Source organism: Acomys minous (assembly GCF_964271855.1).
Source record: "Acomys minous genome assembly, chromosome: 16".
Classification (NCBI taxonomy): Eukaryota; Metazoa; Chordata; class Mammalia; order Rodentia; family Muridae; genus Acomys; species Acomys minous.
Window position 1 is genome coordinate 62,832,599 of NC_140498.1, and position 6,977 is coordinate 62,839,575.

The following is a 6,977-nucleotide window of genomic DNA, read 5'->3' on the forward strand; positions in this document are numbered from 1 at the left end:
AGAGACTCAGATGCTGGAGGCAGGAGGATCAGAAATTCAAGGTCATCATCCCTTGCCTACCTGGAGGATTTGAGACTAGTCCCTGTGGAGAAGGAGGGGGGGGCGGGGGGGCGGGGGGGGGGAGGAAGATGTAGTTCCAACCTCCAAGACCCCCCTGCCTGAACTCTCTGGCACCTGCGGGTCCACCTCTTTTACCTGAAACAGCCCAGGTTGAGGAAAGAGTTTGTCCCTACCCCAACCCTCCAACAACTCAGGATGGGCCACAGGCTTGAGCAGAGAAGTGAATCCAGGACGGCCAAGATAACGGAGAAACCCTGTCTCAAAAACAAAAACAAAAACAAGCTTGAGCAGAGACAGTCAGGCTAGCACTCCCACCGGTTAGCTTCCGATGGCTGAGTACAGCTCCTGATGAGAGAGACGCCAGCTCTTAAGAGGAATAGCCCTGTGTTCTTGGTCTTCCCCTGTAGGAAGCCTGTGGTCCCCGGCCTTTGGTACCAGGTGGGGATGCTTAAGGGTTGAAAGAACTTCCCAGAACTACTTTCCTGACACCTGCCCAGCTGGTGCATCTGCAGGATACCAGTTTGCCCCCACCGTCAGGAGTTAGTAGGACTGCAGACTTCTAAAGCCCCTGTCTCAAGAATGTCTCGCCTTGCTCGAAACCGCGTAGCGTGGAATGGGATCGACCTGGGAGCTTCTGCAGCGAGGCGGGGCCGAGCCATTCCCGGGGGCGGGGCGGGGAGGGGCGGCTCCCCAGCTTCTGGGCCAGCCCTTCCCTGACTCACCCTCTCCGGCCCGCCCGGGAACTCTGCGGGAGTCCGGGTCGATCCACTCCCGGAGATCTAGCAGTTGGGCCCCAGACTTCCATCCCTGAGCGGTAAGTACGTAGCGGGGGTTGGGGGGCTTTGGTCCCACGGGTGAAGAGCAACCTGGAACCTGGGAATGGCCCGGGGGAGGATTGCTCAGGTGTGGGTGGCTCCGTAGCCTTGGCGGGGCGCAATCCCACACACACACTGGAGGCTGAGGCTGGGAGAGGGAGCAGTAATCCCCAGGAGCTCCTGTCCTGGAATCTAGGCAGTCCCTGACCAAGCAAAGGAAGAGAGATCAACAGGCAGCTCAGAAAGACAGGAGAGCGCTTTCTCAATGAGCCTTCTGAAAGCTACAGAACCCCACCCTCACCAACCTGCTCCCTCACACTTCAAGGCTCCTATGCTTGAAGACTCCAAAAACACATTACGAAGTCACAGCGGAATAGGCTTGGCAAAGTGCTAGCCTAGGAGGCCATAAGCCCCCAAGACTTGCCACTAGGGGTGACTTCCCCCTTTCTCACTAGCCCCGTGTAAAAAGAGCAGAGATTAAACTTTGTTTTGTTTTTTATGTGTTTAATTTTTTTTTCATTTATCTATTTATTTACTTATGTATGTGTGTGTGCGTGCACATGTACACAAGTGTGCACGTGCCGTGGCACTCTCATAGAGGTCAGAGGACAACTTGTAGTAGTTGAGTCTTTCCTTCTATTTTATGGGTCCCTGAGATTGAACTCAGGTCTCCTGGCTTGGCAGCAAGCAGGTGCCTTTTCCCAAATGAACCATCTCAGCAGCCCTGGGTTGTGGGTTTTGGGTTTCGGGTTGCTGTTGTTGTCGTTTTGTTTGAGACAAGGTCATATAATGCAGGCTTGTCTCTAACAAGCTCGCCAAGCAATTTAGGCTGACCTTGATGTGTTCCTTCCTTTTGCCTCTATCCTAAGGAGGATTTCAGGGATATGTGCCACAATTGGAGGATTACAGGAATATGTGCCACCATCCCAGGTTTTATGTGGTTCTGGGAACTGAACCCAGGGCTTGGGCAAGCACTCTATCAACTAAGCCGCATCCTTAGTCCTGACTTTTATGCTGAAAGTTGTTTCTTGCTAGCCTCTCAGCATAAAAGCTGCAGCGGAGGAGGCTGGCTGGGGTTGGGGGCATCCTCTGCCTCCATTTCATCAGTAGGAGCAGGGCTAAGGCTTAGATGTGGGAAGGAGTTTGCAGGATCCTCCCAAACCTGGCCTTCTGGGATACCCCTCTTGGGTGTGGTTGTGTGTAGGGACCAAAGAATGCCTTGGGATGTCCTCATCAATGGTTTCTCCACTTTCTTTCTTTCTTTCTTTCATCTATTTATTTATTTTGAGACATCTCTTACCAAACCTGAAGCTTGTGTTTTTGGCTAGACTAACTCACCAGTGATCATCAGGAATCTACCTATCTCAGCCCTGCCGAGCTGGGGTTATTGGTCGAGTCTACCCCATCTTTACCTGGGCTCTGGGAATATCACTCACATCTTCATGTTGTGCAGCAAGCACTTTACTACTGAGCCATCTGTCTCCCCTGCCAGCATAAAGCTCTTGCATAGACGTAGCATCTAGGTGAGGGGTGCTTTCATTGGATGGATCAGAGTGGGTGCCATCAAACAGGAAGTGGACTTTGGCTAGACAGGCTCAAATGCTACTTGTTTTTTTTTTGTTTTGTTTTGGTTTTTTTTTGCTTTTTGGATTTTTTTCAAGACAGGGTCTCTCTGTGTCAGCCTTGGCTGTCCTGGACTCACTTTGTAGACCAAGCTGGCCTGGAACTCACAGAGATCCACCTGCCTCTGCCTCCTGCGTGCTGGGATTAAATGCGTGCGCCACCACGCCCTGGCTCAAGTGCTACTTGTAACAGTGAAATCTTCAAGGAGTTATGTTCATCCTCCAAGATGAAAGAACAAAGGCTCCTACACTTAGACTCCCAAAATCGGGATAAAATTCAGCATTAGCCCGGATAGAGTGCCACACCCCTATAATCCCAGCATTTAGGAAGCTGAGGCAGGGAGATTGAAATCTTGAGTTTATCTTGGGCTAAGTCAGAAGCTAACACTAGGCTAGTCAGGGCAACATAGCAAGACCTTGTCTAAAAAAAAAAAAAACCATGAGGGGAGCAAGAGGGTTTGATGGGGGGGCAGAGAGAAGTGATGGCCCAGTGGGTAAGGTACCTGCTGCAAAGGCCTGAGTTTTGGGTCTCCAATGTCCACTTTGAAGGGACTCCAGCCAGACCCACCATGGCAAGCATGGCTCTGGCAGGCCTAGCCCTTCCCTCCCCCACCCCCAACCCCGTTTCCCTCTGCCTTGCTAAAAACCATTAGGCCCCAAGATTTATTCCCTTATTTGTCTACTTCCTCCTCCTGAGGGCTGATTACCCAGGTTCAGTTAGCAAAGTGCTGAGGCCCAGCAATCAGAAGCCCCCCCTTGGCTCACCTAATAAACCTGGCTAAGTTAAACACCTCATCCTAACGTGAGGTTCCCCTACTACCTTTATAAACTGCCATTTGCCTGCCGGCCACATCTGTCCCCTCTATCCAGAGGCGGTCCTTTGTCCCCCTAGACAAATGCCTCTTACTCCTGTCCCTTGTTCTCTTCCCTGTCTCCCACGTCCCCTCTCTCTCCTGTCTCTGACTCTTAGTCCAGGCCCTCTGGCCCTCTGCGGCAAGTAAATGTCCTTTGTGCTAAGAACTTGGTCTTGCAGTGTCTTGAGCCGACTCCAAGGTTCCCTGCACATACACAGAAACAGAGCACTTTGGTAAACATTGATAATCTTAGTGCATTCCCGGGCTTGATGACTAGCCACTTCAGGTAAAATGCTGAGCCTCAGACTTCACTGAGAGACTTTGTCTCCAATAATGATGATGATGATGATGATGATGATGATGATGATGAGATAGAGGATGGGTAAGATAGCTTAGCAAGCCCGAGCTCCTCAGTTTGAAAGCTAGAGCCCACACAAAAAGAATTGATGCTATGAAGTTGTTCCATCACACACACACACACACACACACTGATGCAGAGTGGTAGAAGACACCTGACGTAGATCACTGGGAACACACACACACACACACACACACACACACACACACACCTACATATAAAATTAGAAACCTTAAAAACAGAAATATCAGCACTGAGAGCAACGCTAGGTATTCTTTCATGTAGACTCCTTTACTATTTTTCTTTACACTTGCCCCAGTTCTGAGTCCCTCCTTCGGGACCCCCCCACCCCACCCCCACCAGCTCTGTTCAGACGCAGGGAAAAGGGCCAGCCTTGCATCTGCCTGCTAGAACTTAATGGCAGGTTCTGGAAGATCCAGTTTGAGTCATGGGGTCAGACAATGATAATTCCCCCATGTCTCTGTCTGATTGTGTGTATGTCTGTCTGCATTGTGTGTGTGTGTGTGTGTCTTGTTCCTGGGAGCTAAGCAGAGGGCTGCTGGCTTCCGTCCTGTGACTTGTGAATGTGGGCTAGCAGAGTTGGGGCTTCGTGCCACTGTGAGATAGATCAGGAAAAGGTGGAGACAGGGAGTTGGTCCTTGCTTGAGCAGGGCTTCAGAGCATCCACCAACGCTGTCCTAGATGACAGGAACTCAATGTGGGTATTACTCTGCTTTGTTTTAAAATGTTACCACTGGATCAGTGAGATGCTGTGAGTTCATTTTTTCCCCCACAGAGACAGGGTTTCTCTGTGTAGCCTTGACTGTCCTTGACTCACTTTGGAAACCAGGCTGGCCTTGAACTCAGTGATATAACTGCCTCTGCGTCCTGAGTGCTGGGATTAAGGCAGGCACCACCACTCCTGGCCTGATTTTTTTTTAAAGTTTTTTTTATTTATTATTATGTATATAGTGCTCTATCTGCATGTACACCTGCAGGCCAGAAGAGGGCACCAAATCACATTCTAGATGGTTGTGAGCCACTATATGGTTGCTAGGAATTGAACTCAGGACCTCTGGAAAAGCAGTCAATGCTCTTAAGCACTCAGCCATCTCTCCAGGCCCTGATTATTTTTTTGTTTTGTTTTGTTTTTGTTTTTGGTTTGTTTGTTTGTTTTTTGTTTTTCAAGACAGGGTTCCTCTGTGTAACCTTGACTGTCCTGGACTCAGTTTGTAGACCAGGCTGGCCTCAAACTCACAGCACTCTACCTGCCTCTGCCTCCTGAGTGCTGGGATTAAAGGCATGTGCCACCACGCCCAGGCCCCTGATTCTTTTTTTAAATAAATCCTTTTTTAAATTTGTTTGTTTGTTTTTTTTGTTTTTTGAGACAAGGTTTCTCTGTGTAGCCTTGGATGTCCTGGACTCGCTTTGTAGACCAGGCTGGCCTCGAACTCACAGTATTCCACCCGCCTCTGCCTCTCCTAGTGTTGGGATTATAGGTGTTCACCACCAGCCTGACTTTTTAAATTTTTTATTTATTTTTATGTACATTTGGTGTTTGGTCTACATATGTTTCTGTGTGAGAGAGTTAAATCCACTAGTGTTTGAGTTACAGACAGTTGTGAGCTGCCAGGTGGGTGCTGGGAATTGAACCAGGGTCCTCTGGAAGAACAACCAATGCTCTTAACTGCTGAGCCATCTCTCTAGCCCTTTAAATCTTTCTTTTTCTTTTCTTTTCTTTTCTTTTTTCTTTTTTTTTTTTTTTTTGTGGTGGTGGCGGCGATTCTCTGTGTAATAGTCCTAGCTGTCCTGTATTTGCTTTATGGACCAGGCTGGCCTTGAACTCTCCAGCTCAAGTGTTAGGACTAAAGGTGAGTGGCACCACGCCCGCCTCCTGTTCTCCTGACTGCTGAGCCATCTCCCCCCTCTAGACCACCATTTCCATCAGATGATGCACATTGGGATTTTATTTCCCTCCAGTGCTGGAGCCCCCCTTGCAAACACTCAACACTGAGCTACAGCTCCAGGAGAAGGGAGGCAACAAAATTTCTTTTCGGGACGTGGTTTGAAGTAGCCCAGGCTAGCCTCGAGTGCCCTAAGTAGGTGAGGATGACTTTGAAGTCCGATCCACTTGCCTTAGACTGCAGGCATGTGCCACTGTGTCTAGTTACCTGGTACTAGCAGCTAAATTCAAAGAACTTTACATTCCAGACAAGTGCCTACCAACTGAGTGACTGCCTCCGCCTGAGACACTTTTTTTTTTTTTTTTTTTTACTTAGCTTTTTTTCTTTGGACAAGGGAGTACAAGGGAGTGTTTGGTGACAGGGCTGCCTGTCATCTACAGATTTGGTTTTCTGCTCACCTTGCATGTACCTGGTTCAGGATAACTTGGGACCCTTGTCTGTTCTCTCTTATACAGAAAGACTTAATGCCTGTTCCCTCTTCAACAGACCCTCCTGCTATATGGAGACACATATCCCAGTGTGGTAAAGGGGTCTGGTTGTGAGGTGCCTGTCTCTCAGCTTAGTGACTAGGCTCTGAACCCCTACCTTGACCTCACTCACTACAAACCACCGGGAGAGACAGGTAGAAAAAAAGAGGCACAGATGTGTCAGAACAGCTGGCTGGTGCCACACATCCCCCATTTTTGACCAGAGCCACAAGTGATCAGGGCAGAGTGCTCCTAAGAAGATATTGATTATGTTATTCTTTCTCTCTTTCTGTCCTTCTCTCTGTCCCTCTATCCTTTTGTCTCTGTATCTGTCCCTCTGTCCATGGGTGTGTATGTCCTCTGCTTCGCTCTGTTCCTCCATCTTTGTCCCTTTGCCTCTCTCTCTCTCTGTCTCCTTGCCATGTGTGTCCATGAGTGTGTGTGTGTGTGTGTGTGTGTGTGTGTTCCAGTGTAAAGGCACCTTCAGGGGTCTGAGTCATGTGTCTTCCTTTGTAACTCTCCACTTTGAGAAAGTCATCGGACCCAAGGCTTGCTAATTAGGTGAGGCTGGCTGGCCAGTGCGCCCCAAGGACCCTCCTGTCTCTGCCTCCCCAGCACTGGGATTACACCCATCACCCATGCACTACTCTGGCTTTTCATGGGTATTGGGATCAAATTCCTGTTCTCAGGCTTGCATGGCAAGCAATGTATCTACTGAGCGGGTTCACTGGCCTGTTTCTGTTTCGTTGTGTTGAGACAAGGTCTCTTTCTGTAACATAAAGGCTGGCCTAAAACTCAAAATCCTCCTGTTTTAGCTTCCTGTGTGCTGGGCCACCA

General features: G+C 49.2%; 1 protein-coding gene across 1 annotated transcript in view; it reads left to right on the forward strand.

Moving 5' to 3' along the window:
* Positions 1-782: 782 nt before the first annotated feature.
* The window catches only part of LRRC8E (leucine rich repeat containing 8 VRAC subunit E), a 14,710-nt gene continuing 8,515 nt past the window's right edge, over positions 783-6,977 (forward strand). The window contains exon 1 of the mRNA XM_084761087.1: positions 783-874. The gene's annotated coding sequence lies outside the window, so the exon portion shown is untranslated. The remainder of the gene's footprint in view (positions 875-6,977) is intronic.